The following is a 24,018-nucleotide window of genomic DNA, read 5'->3' as shown; positions in this document are numbered from 1 at the left end:
ATATAAGTTGGACCACAATAAAAAAATAAAAAGAGGATCAGGTAAATAGTTCAGGGAACAAAGCATGTCCTTGCTGAAACCAATTCCAGCTCAATTTCCTTTACTGCATACAATTCCCCAAGCAATTCCAAAAATGATACCTGAGACAGAGAGAAAGACATAAGCCCCGAGCACCATTGGGTATACCCATCCCCCACCCCCCCAAAAAAAAAGCCAAAATAAAATATAAGTTGCAAAAAAAATATTGGGTGAAAAAGAAAATTCAGAGAAAATCCAGAACCACAAAAATATATTGGGGGTACAAATTGGTCCTCATCTGTAATTTGGGGCACTTAGCCTAATAATGTACTATGATTTCAGTTCCGGGTTTTTGTGATTCCAGAGACTTTGACCTGGATTTTAAATATTGTTTTAACCAAAAGTTCCTCATAGATTTTAGACACACTCTTTTGGCCCCAGACTTAGCAATAAAACAATTACATCACACTACTATCAAAAGCGGACATTCAAGTACCTCAGGAAGTCTGATGAGACCATTGTGATCAGCACTCTTAGCAAAGCGATCTTCTTCTTTAAAATGCGTCAGTGTCTGTCACCAGAATAAGTAAAAAGAGCATCATCAAGACAAATTGTGGCTAATGCATTCTCCCTTATGCATTTCTGGGCTGATGACCAGCCCTATTAAATATCACCCCATGGATTGGGAGTGCAATTGAAGAAGAAAAAGAAGACAATTTCCCTGTGTAAGCATAGTCAATACAAACATGACCTAACATTACTTCATTCTGAGGTATATCTTGTTTATATCTGAAGAATGGGCACTAATAAACCATTTGCAGAGAAGCCAAACGAGCAAATGTTCTGCATTATTAGCTAGAATTAGGCAAACAGTAAATCTGATCTTTGGCTTCTAGGTTTTATCCTCTCATCCAAAGTTACGCTAATTTCAAATAGTCCCATTTCTCTGTTTTACTAAGAAGCAGCAACAATCTACAACCACCACTGTTATTATGACATTTCAATGAACTCAGTTCATTGCAGTTTGAGAAAACACTTTGTTGAAACCCAAAGGAAAATCTGACACGTTTCCATTCAGACATATGGCAGAGAAAAAAAGCTTAATAACCAGTAATCAGAGTCTGCCTTCTTTGGGTGGAATCCACTGTGGACAAAAACAATTTATGCTGCATTGGATGAAAATAGTTCATCGACATTATTCTCCAAGAGATAGTGAAATAACTCCTTCTCATCTGATATCCCAAAACTAGGAGGAAAGGGCTCATATAATGTTGGGATCGATAAAGCCACAAAAGCAGAGTCATGTAGGAAATACATCTTGAAATTACTATCCTGCTCTTTTTATCACAGAACTAGCGAAAGAATAGTCAGAGCTATTATGAAGAGTAGTATTACAACAAGTTTTACTTCAGGGAATCATCGAAATTAAAGACAACAAAGATATAATACATACCTCCTTGAAATAGTGATTGCTGTGATCAACAATCTGAAATGTTTTTTTTCCTTTTCAGAAAATGCACCTCTGATTATTTCTGAAGGCTAAAATAATTCTGAATAAGAATCATAAATTTATCCTTTATTAGCTTTTAAATAATATTTGAGTATAAATATATATTTATACAACATTCATGTAAATTAACAAGTCTTCATTAAAGCCCACATTCAGATTAAATGACTCTTTTGCTTTGTTTGTGTTTGGAGGCCAGACCTGGTGATGCTCAGGGGTCATTCCTGATTCTGAACTCAGGAATTAACTCAGGAATTAACTTCCCTGGTGGTGCTCAGCGAAGTCTATGAGGTGCTGGGCATCGAACCTGGGTCAGCCACATACAAGACAAGTGTCCTACCTTCTGTACTATCTCTCCAGCCTCACATCTATTTTCTTTAGACCCTTTAACTATTCCTTTAAATCCATCAACTTCATAACCTCTGATGACCAAAATACTGTTTTTGTAGTCCATACTGATATTTCTCTTCAGGTCAAAGTATCCCTCTATATAAATTATCCTTTTTTGTAAAGGGCACATATTTCCATAACAAAAGTTATTTCTGCATATTCAATAGTAGAAATGGTGGTTTAAAAAAAGGGGGGGAAGGAAAGAAAGCAAGAAAGAAAATTCTTGTTTTCATCATGAATGCAATAAATCTTAAACTCAGCTGCACATCAGAATGGCCCAGAAAACTTTTTTAAAAATCTGATGATTAAACCAACGAGTTAAGGCACTTGCCTTGCATGCAGTCCACCTCCATTGCCCAGCACTGCAGATGGTTTCCAGATCACCTCCAGAAGTGATCTCTGAATACAGAGCCAGAAATATCCTTAGCACTACCAGTGGTTGCCTAAACACTTCCTGACCCCAAACAAAATGAAATTGAAATCTGATTATCAAATGATACCCAATGACAACAGAAGAAACTGTCTTGTAATAGGAGTCAATTTTTTAAAGAGCCCTATGTAATTCCAGTGCAGCAAAATTTGGGATATATATACTGTAATGTAACAGTATATATAACAAATATTATTTACTATATGGTATCTCTTCATACCAAAATCAAGAGCTAATAATGCTTGATTATTAATATTATTTAATCTTTAATATCACTTGTCATCCCACCACTCATCGATTTGCTTGAGTGGGTGCCAGTAACGTCTCCATTCGTTTCTGTTGCATGCTAGTGTAGCCCAATGGCATCTGCTTGCTCCAGGAACACGAAGAGCCTCAGACCGTTCATTTAGGTTCTTGACGAAGAATTATGACCATCTCATAGGTGGGTGACCAGGTGTTCTTTTGACGTCCGGTGGAATCCAGTCCATAACAACTCTAGTCCAGCCCATTTGATTTTCGATGCCTTGGCAAACAAGGCAGCATCCCTGATTCTCGATCATCAGTGGAGGTTGGAACTCCAGATTCCTTCTCTCACTTGAGTGAAACATGATACTCAAGCATAGCTCTTTTGATTCTCTTTGGAAGACCCAAATAGCATTCTCATCCTGTTTTTGTAGGGCCCAGGTCTCTGAGGTGTATGTTAGTGCAGGAAGAACGGTGGAGTCGAAAAGATGTGCCCAGCGCCGGAGGTTTTTCTTCCTCTTAACCACCTCTTTGATGCTCTTGAAGGCATTCCACGTCACTCTCTTCCTCCTGTGCAGTTCAGGTGACAGGTCATTTGTCATGTTGAGTTCCATACTCACGGTTGAAGTCAGCCAGCATTCGTGCTACTTGGCTAATGTTTGGTCTTTGATTTTGTTGTTACTGCCTTTTGTCCATTATCTACAAGTTATTCACTCGAGTCATCCTGAATAAAATATGCAGAACACTAGATGAAGGACAACCATGCAAGCAAGCCGGGTTCTCAGGATTTAACACAACAGACCATATCCACACAGTGACCAAGCTCACTGGGGTTTCTCGAGAGTACAAGATGCTGCTCTGTGCCAGCCTAGTTCCCGATTTGCCCCGGCCACTAGAAGTCACACCCTTAACCCGCCCTCGGCGCCATTTTGTCATAACCATCAGTGAAAATTGGGGCCGCTCCGGCAGCACCACAGGCTGGAGATCACTCCGGGCCCCAGACCAGGCCAGCGACACTGCGGTGCCAGACGGAGAAGGTACAGCCAGCACGCCTTCTCCAGATGGAGCCCCGGCGACACTGAGCTTCTATTAACACGGATCCAGTATGCGGGACTGGGACATCTCCAAACATCTTTCCTAATATACAAAAATTATGCTCAGGAATGGCTCCACCACTCCTGAGCGTCCATTATCCCAGAAGCACAGAAACCAATGTCAGAAACGCAGTGGCTCTTGGCAGATATACTTCTGGACTCTGAACTAGGCTATGGCCCCGTGCAGCTCCGAGAGGGGAAGGGTCTCTGTCCCTTGGCCTTTTTCCCCCTGGACAGCATGGTGACCACCACGGTTCAGAAACAATTGGACAGAGAGGTAGGAGTTTGTAGTGATGGGATGGGATGCACATGGAATCTTGCAATGGGGGAGGCAGAACCGGCCCTGCCTCCTGCCCAAATGAGACCCCGAGCAGTCGCCCATGTACAGCTCCTCCGCTCTTGAACAGTCATGATCCCAGCGCCACAGAAACCAATCTCGGAATGCAGCAGCTGCTGGCAGAAATACCTCCGGTCTTAAGACCAGAATTCCAAATCTGGGCGGCTGCTTTCAAGACCGTGCAGCATCATATGATCTTTGTTACCAACAATAGAAAACATACAATCTAATGACACCATTTCGACAGGTCTGACTGTTTCAGAAAAACTCCAAATAATAATAGTGAGTTTCCTGTCGAAAATTGCACATAATCAAAGTAAGGAAAGAGTAAAGTGAAAATCATCTGCCACACAGGCAGAGGGGGAGTTGGAGGGGGGTATGCTGGGGTTATTGGTGGTGGAACATGTGCACTGGTGAAGAGATGGGTGTTTGAGCATAGTATGACTGAGACTCAATCATAAAAACTCTGTAGCTGTTAAAAAAAATAATAATAATCATTGTCCCATGGTGATTCACTAATAAAAATTTTAAAAGATAAAATAAAAATAAAAAACAAAAAAATTTTAAAAACCCTCCTGCCCCAAAAATAAATAAATAAATAATAATAGTCAAACAGCCACCAAAAAAAAAAAAATGCTGCTCTATCTAACGTTCATTGATTTCAAGAAGGCCTTTGATTTCACTTCACTGATGACATTGTCTAATAACACCAAATATCAGCCAAGTGGCACAAATCCTGGCTGACTTCGACCATGAGTGTGGAAAGGTCGGACTGCAGCTGAATCTCACGAAGACAATGTTCATGTTCCTGATGTTCCATTTGCCCTCAACAAAACGAACATCTCCGAATGCAGCAAGAATCAGGGATGCTGTCTCATTTGCCAAGGTGTTGAAAATCAGATGGGCCAGACACATAGTGCGAGTTAGAGATGACCGCTGGTCTAGAGCTGTTACCAACTGGATTCCATGGGACGTCAAAAGACCGTGTGGCCTCCCACATATGAGAAGGTCAGACTTCTTTGTCAAGATCCTGAATAAATGGTTTGAGGCTCTTCGCGTTCCTGGAGCAAGCAGATGCCAGTGGGCTACACTAGCACGTGACAGGGAAGAGTGGAGATGTTACTGGCGCCTGCTCAAACAAAACGATGAACAACTTAATAACAAGTGATACAAGTGATTGATTCTGTTGAGACTGAAGTGGTCATCAAAACCCTAGTCAAACAGAGCGTTCATACTCAGTACATCAGGATCCTCCTCAAGCTGTATTATGGATTCATCACCAGGATCTCACCATTCTACAAGGAAGTCATCACCGACTTAAAGAGAGGGGTTCTGCAGGGTGATACCATTTCACTGAAACTCTTTAGTGTCACCCTCGAGAATGTCATTCGATGACTGGAATGGGAAGGAATGGGAGTGAGGATAGACAGTTGGCAAAATTAAAAAAGTATCAGGAATCTAGTTTTGGGGTCTCAAATTACAACTTGGGTTTTTTAACTATGTACATGTAATACTCTTAAACTTAAAAATTAAATTCATTTTTCCTTTGTTTCTATTTAATATAATGCTTCAATCTCTTTGCTCCAACCAGATTGACCTCTTTTTTGTTCCTCAAAACTGGTATGTCCTACAAGAACTTTTATATCTCTCAGATTTGAGTAGAAGTCGTGGATAACCTTTTCCATTGCCCTTCTGGAAGATATATAGATCCATTAGGATGTCAGAGGGCAGTCATTTTGGTCTTACAGTTGGCAAAGGACAGGTGGGTGTTGCAAATACTTTTCCCGGCTTCTGCTGCATCAGCCAACACTGCTGCTCCTCTCTCTTTGAGGTCTTCCTTTATTGCTTCTCAGCACAGCTTTGTAAGCTCAGACATTAGCTTGTGATTGCCAGAGACTCGCTCCAGGCCACATTGGCAAATGAGCTCTAGAGTTTCCAAAGACAGGAGACTTTTTGTGGCTTTCTCTCTCTCTCTGCATTCCTTGCACAATCATGGTGGTGTTGAACCAGTCGATCGTATTCCTTGTCGATTTTGTCAATGACGGCATCTTCCCATATTGCTGCAATAGTGTCAGAGAGCTCCTAGTTGGTGTTTGTTCTGGGAGTTCTCTTCTTAAACTTTCTTCCTGCTCTGTGAAGTAGAATTTCGCACAAAGGAGATGGTGGTCTGATCCCATTTGGAATTTTGGGACAACAGTGACATTGGCCAGGCAAAACCATCGATTGAATATGATGTGGTCAGTTTCATTGTGGAACTGTCCGCAGGGAGACTCCCATGTCCAATGTTAAGATTTGGCCTTCTGGATCTGCGAGTTACCATGGATGGTTATGGTCAACATGACGAACTTTTTAATAACTTGAGGAAAATCAATTCAAAGTGAAATTGTCAAGAGAAATAATTTTAAAACTTACCCATTTCTTCTTATTATTAAATCAATACCATATTATGACTTCACTAAACATTTTATTAAATGCTTTGTTTTGGTGACTCTATTTCTAGTAGTAATTTTTTTCAAAAAATGTGTAAGTAGACTTTATATTTGGAAAGAGTGTATACTTGGAAAGAGTGTACCCACAAAGAGAAAAATTTTCCAGAAAAGTTTTCCCTTTATAAACATGATTTTTTTTACCTTGGTATAGTTTAGATTTTGTGAAATATAGAAGATACAAACCACATTCATTATAATCTCTAACATTTTGTTCTCAGACTACCTCACTCCTGTATGCAAACATTGTACTTTCTTATTTTATAACCTCCCATTTGTAAAGAATGTAAACCACTTTCCATTTAAAACTCTTGTTCAATATATTTTCAGTAATTGCTTATAACAGTAAGTCATTAAAAAATCTATTCTAATTACCATTAATTTTCTAGAATAAAAAATATTTCCATAGAAAAATGGAAAAAATTACCTGATGTCCATGCTTATTTAGATATCTTTTTTAGAATTATGTTTAACAAGTCTTATTTTCTGAGCCCAAATGCTACTATGCCTTCAGAGACTCATAGGACTCCTTCTCTAAGACTTATTAATTGTGGCAAATATTAAAAATGGTAACTGCATTATAATTATTTTTGTTTTTTTAGAGCACAGATGACATTTTTACCTAAATTCTTCAATTCTCATTACTTTTTCTTGTCCAATAAATATTATATTTAGAAATAAGAATACAAATAAAGGGACCAAAAGAGATCATGCAGGGGGTTAAAATATTTGTCTTATATGCAGCCAACCCTGGTGCAATATTCAACACCAGAAATGATCCCCTGAGACATCCTGGAATGATTTCTGAGCACAGAGCCAGGATTAAACTCTGACCACCAACAGATGTGCCCCTGTTCCCCCACCTTGAAAAAAAAAAACAAAGAATAAAAAAAGAGGAAATTTAAAGTGCATCTTTCACACATTTCTTTGATATTACATGGACTGATCAACAACAGACATTAACAGCTGGGAATGTAGGTCAATAGTACTCGTCTTTCCTATATGAAATCCCGAATTCAATCTGTGATACTGTAAGAAAAATAAAGCAGAGATTAATTTTTTATCATTAGATCAACTAAGTTTATTGTTGCTCATGTTATGATTTCTAAATATATTTTAAGTCACAAATTTTTGTTCTGAGAGTTTTGTTTTATACCAAATGATATTAAAAATAAAATAATGCTCAAGTGAAAAAGACAAAATAAAAGAATAAACAATCTAGTAATAATAATATTTAAAACTGAAATTCTCTTGCCTGCACGCCTGGCTGTCTTCCCAGGGGCCCCTCGGAGGGGATGGGCTCCAGCTTCCCTCCCCACTCCGAGCAGAGCTCCCAATGGCCGAAGACCACCGGAACCTAGCCACAGCCATGCTCGAGGCCCCTCTCCACACGTTCGGATGGGCCTCATGCATGAAGGTACCGGCAGAGGAACCCAGGTGTATGTAATCCCATCAATGGCCAACATCCAGAGACTTAAAAGCGAGCTCCCAGAACCCTACTTGTATGATATCTTGTAGCCTACTTCTCCCTCTGGGAGAAACTGGCAATCTTCTGAGAGTTTCCTGCCCACATGGGACAGCCTTGCAAGCTTCCCATGGTGTAATCATATGCTAAATACAGTAACAAGCTGGATCCCATTCCCCTGACCCTGAAAGAGCCTCCAATGCTACATCATTGGGAGGGCCGAGTCAAAAGAGAATTCTAAGATCTCAGGGAAAGGACGAATGGAGAGTTTACTGAGCCCGCAGGAGAAATCGATGATAATGGGATTTCATGATCATAACTTAAAACTGAAATATTATAATGGAGAAACAAATAATATCTTCTTTCCAGAAATCTATAAAATGTGTTCTGTAAGGGAAAAAGAGGATGAGTACATTTCCTAATGTACATTATTTTCAAGAAGCTTTGGAAGTCTCCTTGAAGTTCAGAATATCATAGAGCTAAGCCCCTGTACAATACCTTATTCATGAGTCTAACTTGAGTTAACAATAAATCAATGAACACTTACTAAAGGTCTAATATTGATATTTTGCAAGGTATTACAATCAATATGGTAGAAGAAAAGTAAACTGTTGTTAAAAAACCAAGAGAAAATTTAAACTATAAAATAAAAGGAAAACATGCAATGGATTAAACTTCAACACTTAATAATGTATGTAAAGGGAGCACTGTAGCACTGTCGCATTATAGCACTGTCATCCCATTGTTCATTAATTTGCTCGAGTCAGCACCAGTGACGTCGCCATTGTGAGACTTCTTGTTACTGTTTTTGACATATCGAATATGCCTCGGGTAGCTTGCCAGGCTCTGCTATGTGGGTGGGATACTCTTGGTAGCTTGCCGGGTTCTCCAAGAGGGATGGAGGAATCGAACCTGGATCAGCCCCGTGCAAGGCATATGCCCTACCTGCTGTGCTATCGCTCCATTGTGTATGTCAAGGTGTATTAAAATATTTAAGATTCATTTATATTTTAAGATAAAAAATTTAAAAATACAAGAGTAACAATGTAATAATATATACACCTATCACTATAGAAAGTAATACACAACAATGCTAAATATAAAAGAGTTACACACACTGGTTAAAAAAGACTTCTGTAATTAGTGCCACCACAGCCACTTTGTGGTTGAAGAGTGACTAAAAAGAAACAGAAACAGAGTCAAAAGTAATAGTTGAGTGTTGGAATTTTAAATTATGTCCAGGTAGAAATTTCTTATTTACTTTTATAGAAAGATACATTAAATATCACACTTTCATCTGTGCACCTAATTCTCCTTTCCCACTTACCCCTACACTTTCCCCTCTTTTTATTCCCACTTCCAATCTTTCCTAAATATATATAAACATATATTTGTATACATATGAGCACAATGATCCTAGTATTGTCAGAAAGGGCTGGAGCGATAGCACAGCAAGTAGAGCGTTTGCCTTGCACATGGTTGACCCAGGTTTGATTCCTCCATCCCTCTCGGAGAGCTTGGCAAGCTACCAAGAGTATCCTGCCCGCACAGCAGAACCTAGCAAGCTCCCTAGCAAGCTCGATATGCTAAAAACAATAAAAAGTCTCACAATGGAGATGTTACTGGTGCCTGCTCAAGTAAATCAATGAACAATGGATGACAGTGCTACAGTGCTATTGTCAGAAAAGCAAAACTGCCTAATCAGTGATGACTATTTAGTTTGACATTCTATTCTTTAGAAAATATAAATCTGGTATTGGCTATCTTCTATTTTTCCATTATAATAACAGTTCTTTTAACACGTTTCTATTTAATTGACTCATCAGATCAATGTTCTCGCTGTAATATATTGTCTCTATAAAACATATTATAAAACATTCTGGGCTAGAAAGTTATACAGTACATCTGTGCCCTTCTCCCACCAATTAGCTGTATACTTGCCCAAACCTATTTATGTCAATCTTACTTGTTCTTGCAATTATGTGATTTAATTAAATATGAAAACTGATAAAGTATGAGTATAGAAAGAAAATTGTTTCTATGAAAACTGAGTTATAAGCTTGATTAAAAAAAAACAGGCCAATAAAAAGTGATGGTAAATCAAAAATGGGCAAGACTGTAATAGAGAAAACAAATACTAAAAATAAGGATAACATATTAAAATCATTCTAAAGTCTAGTCCATTTTTTGATCTATTTTAAATAAACCAAACTAATTTATGTCAAATCGGGCATAAATGGTGTGTCTGGGTAAGAACTCCAATTAGACTCATAATCCAATAAAATGATTTGGTTCATCAAGAAAATACTGGCAGATGCTGGAGAGTAAGTAAGCAAGTAAGATACTTACCTTGCATCATGCAGCCAACCTGGATTTTATCCCCAGCATCCATATAGTCCCCCAAGCCTTTCCAGGAATGATCCATGAGTGCAGAGCACTGCTGGGTATGGCCCCCAAACTACACACACACACACACACACACACACACACACACACACACACACACACGTTGGTACACTATACTAAAGGCCTACAGGCCTGGTTTTTAAATAAGCCCCCACTTTTATCAAGTTTTCAATTTATGGATTATGCATCCCAACTCAACAAATAAACTTTTGCTCCTGCCCTAGTCTCTAGTAAAAATTTAATCCCTAAGTACACATCATTTGTTCTCTAAACAATAAGCTTTTCTCATATCTCACACTGTTGGAAATATACCTAATTCTTGGGACCAAAGATATGGTAAAAATGTTAAGGCATTTGCCTAGCTGCAGCTGCAACCCTGACAACTTGACATTGCACAAGGTCCTACAAGCATCCTCAGTTGTGATCCAAATCAAAAACAAACAAACTAAAGTTGGCCGAATTCTCAACCATCTGTGCAAATGCCACCAACTCTGTAAAGTATTCCTTCCAGGTGTCTTTGCAGAAATTCAAGTCAGAGGCAACCTTGGGTCCTAGTATCAGTTCTATTACCTATGTGAGAATTTAATGAAATGCATTAGTCTTAATTGCTTGACCTGCAAATGGGGTAACACCCTCTGCAGAGGGTTGTTGAAGGAATTCATTGTAAAACCCTAAGAACAATGCCTGCAATGTAAGTGTCATCACAACATAGGATAAATCTGTCTCTGTTCATCTTTCTGGATTCTTGCAGTCTCTCACTCTTCTTTCCTGTTGGTTATTGTTTTCTAACTTGATTCATTCCATTTTTATCCAATATTTACTCCTCTACATCCCTTGATTGCTTCTTTTTTTTTTAGTTTTTAAATTCCTTGTCTTGCAATTAAATAAACTCATAAATAAAAGGTCAAGTTATAAGTGAACTTTATTCTTGTTGGATAAAAGCGAAGCCTGTAAAAAAGAATTTATAAAGCAAGAAAAAATTTGCAGTATCTTTTATATTTTGCATTTGACTTTCTACAATACTTTTTTTCAATAGGTTAGATAAAATGCTTAATTATAGCAGCTTAAGGATGCATGCTATATCTCCTTTTTGAATGACTTCATCTTTTGTTTTTGTGTTTATTATTCCTTTCTTCTAAAAATGTTGACGGGCTAGATTACACCTGACAGCAGTCTTGGCAACCCCTGGAGAATTCCAGTCTTTGCATCGCAACATTCTTCAGGAAAAGAGAAAACTTTTGCCTGATTTTTTTTCCCCAAAGGATTGAAATTCTGCATTCTTTTTAGTTGACAATTGACTGGAACATTTTGCAAATAAGTGCCAGGCCCCGATGAGGTGCAAAATACTGACTGTATTAGCTAGTTATTTAGAGAGATGTGAAGATGCTCTTGCCAACATACATTCAATTTAGGCTTTGGATGCTTTGCGTGATCTCCCAGGCAGCGCTAGTTTGAAAATGATGGAATTTAATTTAAAAGTTTTTGAATTTAATTATTGTTCTTATTTTTTAAGGAAGCAGTAACTATTCAGTTCTTCAGTATAGATTCTAGAGTTAACCTTTACATATTTACACATCTACATTTAAAATATGGGAAAATATTTTACTATGCTTTTTAATTTTTTTCTCTTTTAATTTTTGTCACAGAACTCAAACTTTCTCGGTATAAAAATTCTGAAAAGTTTATACAGATAGGTGAAAAACACTTTGAGCTAACTCTGTCGATGTAAATGTAATTTTATTATCACATACCACAGCATTGTTAAGAATTACTAAAAGGACTTTTATCTACCAGCTAGGTGAGATATGGGACAGAAGCCCTTAAGTTGCACATGATCAGGAATTTCTCACTGATACTCAATGTTCCTTGATAAAATTCATTCCAAGTTGTTTTAAATCACTAGAATGGTGACAAACTTATATTTGTATACATAAAATATAAATTTGTATATGAAAAAAGTATATCTTGCTTTTGTTCTCCTACTGGAGTTCAGACATGTCTGAGAAAACTAGCGGCAAATACTTACTAGAACTTAGTTCTATACTTCACAGGCAGCACACTTGGTCTATTCCTTTTGGTAAGCAGGGGATCCTGACACAGAAATGCATCTGGGAAAGGAAAATATCAGCAGCAGTGACAGAAACGTGAGAAAGGGCAATAGAGAAAGTAGACTCAGAAGTCTTGCTGTGTGCCCACAAAGAGCATAAAATGCAAATTGTGGTCCAGGATGATTCACAAGCAAATAGGCTTCCCTTTAAGGAGACTCACATATACTTGAAAAATCAGAAAAATTTTTGAACTGTGTTTCTATATGGAAAGAGACTCAATTATATAAATAGCTTTCCTACAGTACACAGGTAAACAAATCAGAACTAGAATTGTTGGGGAGTTTCCTAGTCATGCATGACCATGACTAGTTCTTGTACTGTGACAACATAAACGGTATGCTATGCTTTCAATAAGATGGGTAGAGAGGCAATTTCTAAGAATATGGCATAATATTATCAATATTATCTTTATTTGACTGGTTAATAAGCACATAATAGTCATGTGCTTTGAGATCAATAAACAAGAAAAGAAGTATATTCTTTCCCGATACAATTATTTCCATGCACCCAACCTGGGTTTGATCCTTGCCATCACCTGAGCATTATCAGGTGTAGCCCCAGAAGCCCCTGGCACTGTCAGGATGGTCCAAGCAGCACTATATCTTCAGGGCCTCCTGAATTTCTGGCTTGGTTAACCCCAAATCATTGGGAGTGTGGTCCCAAGTTCCCTGACCACCACTTGTGAATTCCCTCACCCCAATCATTAATGAGCCTTTGTTATTACAAATGATGAACTACTGTCAGCTGTAGTCTACCTCCCATTCAACTTACACAAAAATTATAAGGCTTCTCAGTGAGCAGCATTGGAAACATTTTTGAAACTTTTTTTTTTTGCTTTTTGAGTCACACCTGGTGATGCACAGGGGTTACTCCTGGCTCTGCACTCAGGAATCACTCCTGGTGGTACTCAGGGTACCATATGGGATGCTGGGAATCGAACCCGGGTTGGCTGCATGCAAGGCAAACGCCCTTTCCTCTGTGCTATTGCTCCAGCCCCGAAACTAATTTTTTAATATTTCTTAGTTAACTTGTTTGTATGACAACTCATTCTAATTAACCCAAATTTTGAAAATTTTAGAAGGTAATATTGTTACCTGTGTCTTCCTTTGTTATAATTGCATGAGTTTTGAAACCAACAGACCTGGGTAGGAATTTCAGCTTAACACTTATTGTGTGGCCTTAGAACAGTCAGTGAACCTTTCGAAGACCATTTCTTCATTTGTGGCTTTTGTAACATACACCTTGCAGAGAGGACTAAGTTATAGAGATACCACCTCATAGATGACTCTACAAATGGATTTGGCAAGTATTAATTTTGCTAGCTGATTGACTAAATTCCTCTTACTTCTGGAATTCTTGATACAGAATTTCATTTCTTAGGCAAGAGAGATAGTACAGAAGGTAAGATGCACAAGGCCAAACCAGGTTTGATACCTAGCACCCATTATATGGTCCCCTAAACCCTGCCAGGAATGACCTCTGAGTTCAGAACCAGGAGTAAGCCTTGAGTAAAGCTGGGTATGCCCCCCTACCACCAAAAAATTTCACCACTTTACTTCTTAAGAACTAAAAATTAAGTACACTGCAATAAGAAATGTGTATCACTTATTGCATGTGAAGAACATAAAAATTCATAGAAAGGTTAAGTTCTGTGTTTTTTCTAAAAAGATAAAATTCTTTACATTGTTTATATTCTGACATTTGTGAATGCAGAGTTCATTTTTTGAAGAGATGGATGATGTATCACATCAACTACTGTCCAAATTAGCAAGTCACCTATGAGAATGAAAGGGTACATTATTAACAGGAACCACCAAATAACAGATTAAATCAGGACTTCTCACTATTCAGTGGAATATATTGTCTCCTTATATTTAATTGACAGAGACCTCTGCTCTTGGGGATCAAAGGGGAGAGCAATATCTAGCAGTGCTCATGGCTTACCCCTACCCCTGCACTCAGGGATAATTTCTGGAAAAACTCAGAGGACCACAAGAGGGGCCAGGGATCAATTATAGAGCCAGCTGCATGCAAGACCAAATAAAGTAGCTCTTCAGTACAACCTATGTCTTTTTAATGTCTCTCAAAACATGGCACAACACATTATATCTATATCAGAACTCTTTTACATTTCCTCATTTTTCTAGGACAGCATTTCTAAAACACTTTGTCTATGAATATTAATGTACCTAGTGATTTTTTTAACTCAAAAGTATAAATTGTCAGCCTTCAGATATCACCTTTTCTTTTACATATTACTTTCATATGACCAACCAGACCTCTCAATGTAGAGGTTAGTATTCTAGCTAAGTTCACATCCCCAAATTTATTTAATTTAGAATAAAGAAGGAAAGGACGAAGGGAAGAAATGAATAAAGAAAGTTGAAAAGGCAGGAAGAAAGGTTTTACTTGGTTAAATCAATGGATGCTTCCCATGTATTACTCATTGATTTGTTTCTCTTTTTCTAGTTTATTAAAATATAACTGACTTATATCAGTGTATAAGTTTAAAGTATGCAATACAATGATGTGATCTACATACATATTGTGAAATAATAACCACACTAATTTTAAGTAACATCTCTGTCTGATATAGTTTAAAATGTTTTCCCTGACATAGCAATTTTTAGGTCTACTCACTAAACAAGTTTTAAATATACAACACAGTATTCAACTATAGTCTCCATGCTGTACATTAGATCCCCATGACTTATTTCTAACTAGACCACCTTTACTCAATTCTCCCAATACCTACTAATGTTGTTTATATTCAACATATATATTAGCAGGCCTGTAGATACTGGTGATATGAAAGGTACACAAATTCCTGTCTATCTGTATCTTCTATCATTTTCATCCCTAAGGGGACAGTTAATAAAATCATAAATGTACAGTTCTTAGAATGTTAAATTGATTTGGATTGGCATTCCTTTTTTCCCCTAGCTTTTCTTTGAGAACTACTTAGTTGTAAATGATAAGCCAACATCCTACAGGTATTACATAGAAAGTAGCTTTAGTTGAGAAGCTATGTGGAAGGACCGAAGTCACTGTGAGATGAAAGACTGAGAAGCAAGTCATAAGATTCCTTGAAAGTCACCAAAGGCCAGACTAAAATTGTTTCAGATCAGTTACTTTGGTTGCTAATTTTGCCACATTTCTTGATAGTGATGGCAGTGATTTTTTTTTAGACATCCTGCTGCAAACTCTCTAGCATTGATTCTCGCTTTATCGGTTGGAGGTGACAAGCAAAGAAGAAATGGAAAATGTGCTTTAAAAATCAAACATGATACACAATTCTATTTTAAACAGGTTATTTAGGAGATATATATATATATATATATATATATATATAAACAAAAGCTCGATAAAGCTAACATGCAAATGGTTGAGTTAAACTGAGAACTAAATAGTAACCTGTTTGGTACAAGTGAATGGGCCGCCATTCACCGGCTAACTGAGCTTTCTTGATCACAGATGACTGCAGACAATCTGTAACATGGAGACAGTATCAGAGGTCAGCACTGATAGTTGGAGACCAACTAAATGTCCATAATCGTCTAGCCTTCCTTTGGTTCAGCTCCTCCTAGACAGTCAAGATTTTCTCTTTCTAAAGCTTACAAAGATAACATGCTGAAATTTCTGATAATTAGTTCAAATGGTAGTGGGTTATTTAATAACTTCAGTTCTTTGTACTATAATTATTAGCTTGACACTGAAATGCTCCTATGTAAGATCCTACTTAACCTGATACTTGTACTTTGAAATATTTTGCAATTGCATTCTTTCCAGTGGCCTTCCCATTCATTAATATTCCCACTCTTTTTCATTGATTTTGGAAACAAAAATTTTCACATTGAAAGAATTCTTGATTTATTTCTGTGTATTTACTTCAGAGAGGAGAGTTCAGCTATACCTAGCAGTGCTGGGGCCTCCTTCAGGCTCTGCGCTCAGGACTCCTAGCAGAGTTGGAGGTACCATATATAATGCCAAGGATTTAACTGGGATAAGCATGCAAAGCAAGCACCTTACCTACTTGTCCCCAGAACTATCTCTCTAGCCCACCCACCTTTCTTTCTTTACCAGATCTTTTAGAGTGGGAAATTTCCTCTCTAATCCATAATATTCTCTAACACCTAGCCAGTATTCTAATTGATTTCATACATAACTGTATGTATACAATTATATGAGTATATATGTTTGTATATTGTAAAAAACTAAAGCACGCCGAGGGGTGCCCGCACTCTCAGGCTCTCCGGGCAGCTCTGTCTCACCACCCGCGTTCGGTGCTCTGGAACCACAGTGTGTGGACTGGATCGGGACGGCCGTTGGCCAAGGACCGGCAAGGGAAGAACGAGGACCAAGCTGGTTGCTGATTAGTTACTGTTTATTCAATCTTCCATCTTTCTCATCTCCCGCACTCCCAGCTCCAGCCTCTCTCTGCATCTACTCCAGCCTCTCCTATAGTCTCTCCTCCTACTTGTCTCTCCCACCTTGCCCTCTAGGCTACACCCAGCCAGGTAGCAAAAATCAACGTAAGAAAGCCCTTCCTGACTCTTAAGGTTTTTTGCCTTTCCTTAGTCCAAACACTTATTAACATCTTAATACTAGTTATTTTTGTATGGACATAGCAAGAGATACATTGAGGCTTGCAAGGCAGCTCTCCTGGCAACATCTTGCCACAGACTCAGACCACAGCACTCAGGCCATATTAATCATTCCTCACCCTAGCAGGGTCCGAATCTAGTTATCACTGTTTGGATCATGACAGCATTTGTCCATGATCAAGCTCTTAACTTATAGTTAGGCATTAGGCACTTTGGCCAGGCCCATCTCGATGCCAGGGTAGCACACAACTCACCGCTTGCCCTGGGTCCATCTCGTCCCTCGTCGGGACCCTGCTTTTGGGGGTGCTAGGAAGTAAGGGGAGCTGAGGCTTAGGTCGAGAGAACAGATGCCCAGGAGGAAAATATCATGTTGAGTCAAATGACTCCCAGGTTATAAAAGCATAGCATTTGCTAAGTCTTCCTGTGTCCATACAAAAAGGACATTGCTCTGAATAAACAATACAAAGGACTCAAGGAGAAGAGAAAAACAATATCTGCAAGTCAACAGAACACTAAGAAAGAAGCTACAAATAAACAGAGGAATGAGAGCACTGTAACAGGAGTAACCCAATAAACCTAAACTACCTGAGGCTATGTTATCCTATAGTATATAACTTTATTATGCATATATATTTATGTGTAACTTTTATGTACATATATAAACCTATACATTTAATATAACTAATGAACTCAAAGATAAAATCAATTTATATATAAATTATATTCTTATGCAGTTAATGGTTGTCAATCTCCCAGCACTATTCACACTACGTATTCCATAGATGCCCTTAATGAATCTGAATCAGCCTCTGTGCATGCTGTTTTCTCAAATTATAATGGCCACTCATCCACCACCCATATGCCCATTTCTCTGACACATATGATTTGCCCTATAATATTTTATTCAAACATCTTCTTCTCAAGGGCCAGGAAGATTGCTCCATGATTGGAAGCCTGCCTTATGATCTGGGGGTAAGGCAGCTGGGATAGAGAAGGGGTCACTAAGTCAATGTTGGTTGGAGGGATCACTCGGGATGAAAGATATGTGCTGAAAATAGATAAAGGACCAAACAGGATGGCCTCTCAGTATCTGTACTGCAAACCATAGTACCCATAAGTAGAGAGAGAGTAAGAGAGAAATTATCTGCCATACAGGGAGGGGTTGGATGGGATGGGAGAAGGGTACTGGGGACATTGGTGGTGGAAAATTTCCTCAGTTAACACCATATTGCACACCCATGCACACACCAGATACACACAAAGTGAGATGCCTTTTATCTCAACTCCCATCACATTCTTTACTCACTTCCTGACTTCTTATCTCAGACAAAAATAATTATTGGCTAATTTCCCTCTCGCACCGTACATAGTAGCCTTCATTAGGGCAGGGACTATCTTATTTGTGTTTGTCCTCTGTCACCTCACATAGCAACTGGACTGCAGAAAGTAGTCAAGAGATAAATAGCAGATGAATAAGTGCATCCATCTCAAGCACTAGCCCCTCCTACTACTTCTCTAAAATGATCATTTTCACTTCCATATTGAAGTTATAAAAATTTAACAAGCTCTTGATGACAATTTGGAAGCTCACTAGGACCTCTCAGACAGCATTTCTCTTGTGTTTCAGAATGTGTCTGCTTCGTATGACAGTCCAGATGTCAGCCTTTTCACATTTCCCCAGAATTACCTTGAGTAGAATATGTCCCTCCCGTGTAGTTCCAAACCTTCTATCTGGGCAGGCAGCTCTGTTGTTAGCTAACTGTCGGCATTACACTTCTGTATTCATAAAGGATTGTCAGCACGGTGCAGTATTATTATGCGAGATCATTTGCTCATGTAAAGACGCATTAAACCTAGCAGTTGCTTTGTCTCTTGTCAAGGGAATTGCGCGCTGTTAAGTAGAGATGAGAGTTTGCAACGTCAACCTGCTACTGCTGTTTTTGCGACTCACTTTGGAAGAATCAACAATTATTGCTTGTTTCCTTCTCTAGCAATAACTAAAGATTCCAAACAAGAATCTTATCAGTGCCAGGAAACTATGTCCCTTGAAGCATGGGTCATTTCATACAAATTTCTTTACTGAAGGCTGCACTGCTCTGCTTCTTCTTCCTGGGGCTGGGTCACTACTGCTCCATGCTTAAAGCCTTCAAACCACCTACCATCTGAGCTCCAAAATCAGCATTGGGCTTTGCCTTTGTCTAAGATGGCCAAATTTTCACAAAGTTTCACACTGAATGGCCTCTTCAATAACAACGTATTACTTGACTTGCCACCTATTAGTTGCCCAGGCTTTAGAAACCCACACTCTGCTCAGGTGAACAGAGTCTCTTCATAACTGCACACCCCAAATGGGCATTCTACGGCCAAATCCTGTTCTCCTGGGCCCCACCCATCCTGAGACAGGTCACATGATAGGATTTGGTATGTCAGATATTCCCATTAAAAAAGAAGGAAATAGGATTTTTGAATGAAAGAAAAAAAAAGTTCCCTGCCCGTGTTTTCCTAGATATTTTTTTTTGTCTTTTTTTTCAGTTCTTGTTTGCTGACACAATTTCTAGCAGAAAACAAAAGGCCAACTGGACAAAAAAAAACAATGAAAAGTTTAAATAACCAGGGACTTTTAGAGAAAGTTGGAATTTTGCAAGTAGATGAAGGTGTTACTATTAGTTTAATCATTGATCAGGACTACATTTTTTTAAAGGCTTGCTTTGGTAGCTTTTATTAACTAAGAAATAGCACATTTTCAACACTGTATTTTACCTCAGCAAGCTCCTTTCAGTAATACGTTGTGGCTCAGTTGTAAACTGGTCAAACTGCATTATTCACTTTCCTTCAAGATGTAGAAGATAAGATGTTTTAAAATTTGCTTTTCTACAAGAATTTTCTAACTCCATTGTCCCCTTCCTCACAGCACAGAACATTCCACTCACCTCTGTCTCATGCTCTACCTTACATATTCGTAGCTCTTTTCTTCTGTGATTAAGATTCATATTATTTGATACTACTGTCTCATGATGTAATTAAGTTTTTTGTAAACTAGTGGAAAACTACAGTCTTATAGGTAAGAAACTCTTCCTCTTTATGGACTAGTTGAATGGGGTGACTTTCTTTTTTTCTGTTTTTGCTCTTTTATTTTTCTTTTGGGGTCACACCCAGCGATGCACAGGGGCTACTCATGGCTCATGCACTCAGGAATCACCCCTGGCGGTGCTCAGGGGACCATATGGGATGCTGGGAATTGAACCTGGGTCGACCCTGTGCAAGGCAAATGCCCTACCCGCTGTGCTATCGCTCCACATACCTGGCAATGCTCAGGGGTTACTCCTGGCTCTGCACTCAGGAATTACTCCTGGTGGTACTGGGGCGGGGGTGGGGGGGCGTCATATGGGATGCTGGGAATCAAACCTGGGTTGGCTGTGTGCAAGGCGAATGCCCACCCACTGTGCTATCGCTCCAGCGCCTGTAGGGTGACTATCAAAGAAAAAAAAGTAGGAGGAAGGAGCTGGCGTCTCTGATAAAAGCAAACAGCTTCTCCATTTTTCATTCTCCTAGATAATATCTCAATTAGAAAAACCATAGGCAATCTATTCATTTTCAAAAATTAAAGTATATAAGAGATATTATATACATTTTGATCTAAGGTTGAAATATACATTTTTTTTCATATTTCCCTTGAGTCTTCTGCTCTCATTAAAATGACCTCTCCCTCCTCAGAATTGCCATATTTTTATTCTAGTTTCCCGTAAAGGCTACAAGCCTTTATTTTATTTTATTTATTTATTTTTATTGGGGATTCACATCCAACAATGTTCAGGGTCACTCCCAGGGGTATGTTGGAAAGCGTGTGGATGCCAGGAATAGACCCCTGCACCTTGCATATAAAGCATGCACAATAGCCCTTTGTACTATTACTCTAGCTCTTGCCACCATTTTTATGCAAAATAAGAGGACTATATGAGAATTAAATTATGTTCATTGAATGCATTTGAAAAATGTACGTAATATATTTTTACTAGTAATGTTGAGAAGAAAAAAATAAATTAACATTTGTAGCAATAATCTCTGGGAAGTGGAAGGAGGAGCCAGTTATATTTTTTTCTTCTGTCGCACTGCAGCACTGTAGCACTGTTATCCTGTTGTTCATTGATTTTGCTCGACCAGGCACCAGTACCGTCTCCATTGTGAGACTTGTTATTACTGTTTTTGGTATATCGAATATGCCACAGGTAGCTTGCCAGGCTCTCTGAGAGGGATGGGGAAATCGAATCCAGGTTGGCCACGTGCAAGGCAAACGCCCCACCCGCTGTGCTATCGCCAATTATTGTAATATTTATTTTTACAATAAATATTATTGTATTAAATATATTAGCTCTTATAATTAATAAGAAATCACTTTTTAACAAGCACAAATGAATTCAATACATGATATAATCCTTAATAGCTAATCGTTAAGTTGAATAAAAGAAAATTGATGTATTTTCTTCCCAACTCTGAACAAAGAAAGTTGTTTCAAGATGAAATAGTCAGCTCCTATAAAAGAGATTCCACCCCCCACTCTGGTTTGTTTCAATGTATTGAATATTTAGATCATGAAAAGAAAAATTTAGGGAGATAGATCTAAGTAAAATGCAGAGGAGTGTTTTTAATAATTCAACCTGAGAGATCAAATTATTATGCTACCTGCTTTATACTTTTCAGTATTTATAGAAATTATCCAAATAATTTTCTTTTCATATTTCTAAAACCTAGTTTGTAGAAAGTGTTTAGGAAATAGTTGCTAAATGAATTAGGGCACAGTTACTAGTTCTCCCCCTGTATTAACTCCAGGTTAGCTGGACTTATGTATTCTCTTTCAAAGTCAATCAGCAAAGATGTGGGGTGGAAAGGAAGAAAGCACATGAATATAGGGATTCCCTAGAAGAACACGAGAAAGGTCACAGAACTAAAGACCTTTAAGGCCAAAAGACAGTCATGAAACTACCCAATCTGACTTGTAACCCCAGTTTCTAGGAGGAAACTGAGTAACAGAGAAGTTAAGTCTGAGGAGCAAGGGGAACAAATGACAAAGTCAGGACTTAGCACATGTTTGTCATCTCAATCTCATTATTCACCCACATAGTTATGCTTCAAAGTGTTATTATATAGAGAAGTTGATATATTCTTTCTACTTCATAGAGGAGGAAGAGCCACTCCTCATAGCATGGTGGAAACTGAGGATAAATCAAAGCCACTCCGTGTGTTTATATTGTTTGTCAAAGGAAGAAAAAAGAGTAAATAAGACAGAACACTTTCCCCAAATACAATCTAGATGAGTGTGGCATTATGGATTTGGAAGCATGATTGCTTATTTTGGTGAGTTTTTTTATTATATTCTTCTCTCTGCTCAAATTCCTCCCCAGTCATTATCAATAGCAGTCCCTTTGCTTAACTATGGCACTAGTCACAGAGGAGATACACTGTCAAAGCTTCAGGAAGGTTAATGGGTAGAAATGAAGGATCTGAGCAAAGAAGAGCTATGGCAATGTCAAACAAGGAGAAAGCATACTTGAGTCATGGTTGCAACACTACTTAATCAAGTTCACTCAGTGTGGTGACAAAGGTGAATCTGGCATAGCACTTGAAATTTTTAGGAAACCATTTTTGATAGCTGCTCTCTTATGAGACCTGATATTTTCCCTAGGTTTGAGTTTATTGAAATTGAAGAACATATAAGGGGGACTTATTCAACTGTACATCTTTTACTTAATTCAGCCCCAGTTAAGTTTTTCCCCCTATTACCATGTTACACAAGGGCAACCCCACACTGGCAGTTGGTTGTTAATTACATTTGATGTGCAGTAACACAAGAGAGCTAATTAACTTGCATCAAAAAAGCTTTATTTACTGTGACAAATTAAACAAACTCATAAAGTGTTCAGTCACAATGGCTCTCAATTATCATGCAATCCAAGTAATGTGGTGCAAACATATTCCCAGGCCTCTCTCAGGTATCATTTCAGTCTCGCAGTCCTTCTGCACATGTACTTATAAATGGATCTTTTAAATGAATAGAATGAAGAGCCAACTGCTCTTTGTTTTGCTTTATTTTATATAAGGGTGTGCTGTGTGTGGTGAGTATTCATATAGGCATTCTAGGAGATACAGTTGACTACATTGCTCATATTCAACTTCTTAATCCTTGTTTGCTTTGTGGTTCAATAGAGTGTTTCTAGATTTTAATCAGAGAACTTTTATAAAGCAAAAAGGGAAAAATATCAATCACACCAAGCCCATGTTCTGGCTTACGAGGGTGGTTATACATATGTAGTCATCTTTATATTTTTCATCTGGAGAGAAACATCAGTTTAATAGAAACATCACTACTCCATAATGACTCAAACATAGAAGATATGGCATGTTTTTTTCCCTTAGGTTAGTAAAAGATTAAGAATTGATGGCTAGGCTTGGGGGTTGATTGATAAAATGGTGAAAGTGGTGGAGGGAAAGTCACACTGGTGGTGGGATTGGTATTGGAATATTGAATGCTTGTAAAAAATTCATCATGAACAACTTAGAAAATCATGGTGCTTAAATAAAGGAACAAAATAATTGTTCCATCAGAATAGAATAACGTAATAACTTTGAAGCAAGTTATCTAACCTTGGAAAAACTAGTTATAATTTTCTGTTTTTTAATGTAGATAGTCTAAAAATTACTTGTAACAAATGTTAGAAAAATGCATTCCCTCTCTTTCAATAAGGCAATGGCTTCAGGATGGTAGCACAGTTAAATGAGAGAAGCACTGATGAAACCAGATAAAGAATAATAGTAGTAACTTGTTCGGGCAGTTAGTATGTGGCAAAATCAGGACTGTCTAACTCAAAAGCTATCGATTACTGTCAAAACAATGACTTTGGGCAAGTGATGGAACTCACATTTTCTTGTCTACGG

This window comes from Sorex araneus, chromosome 3 (genome assembly GCF_027595985.1).
Source record: "Sorex araneus isolate mSorAra2 chromosome 3, mSorAra2.pri, whole genome shotgun sequence".
Classification (NCBI taxonomy): Eukaryota; Metazoa; Chordata; class Mammalia; order Eulipotyphla; family Soricidae; genus Sorex; species Sorex araneus.
This window is presented reverse-complemented; position numbering follows the sequence as displayed.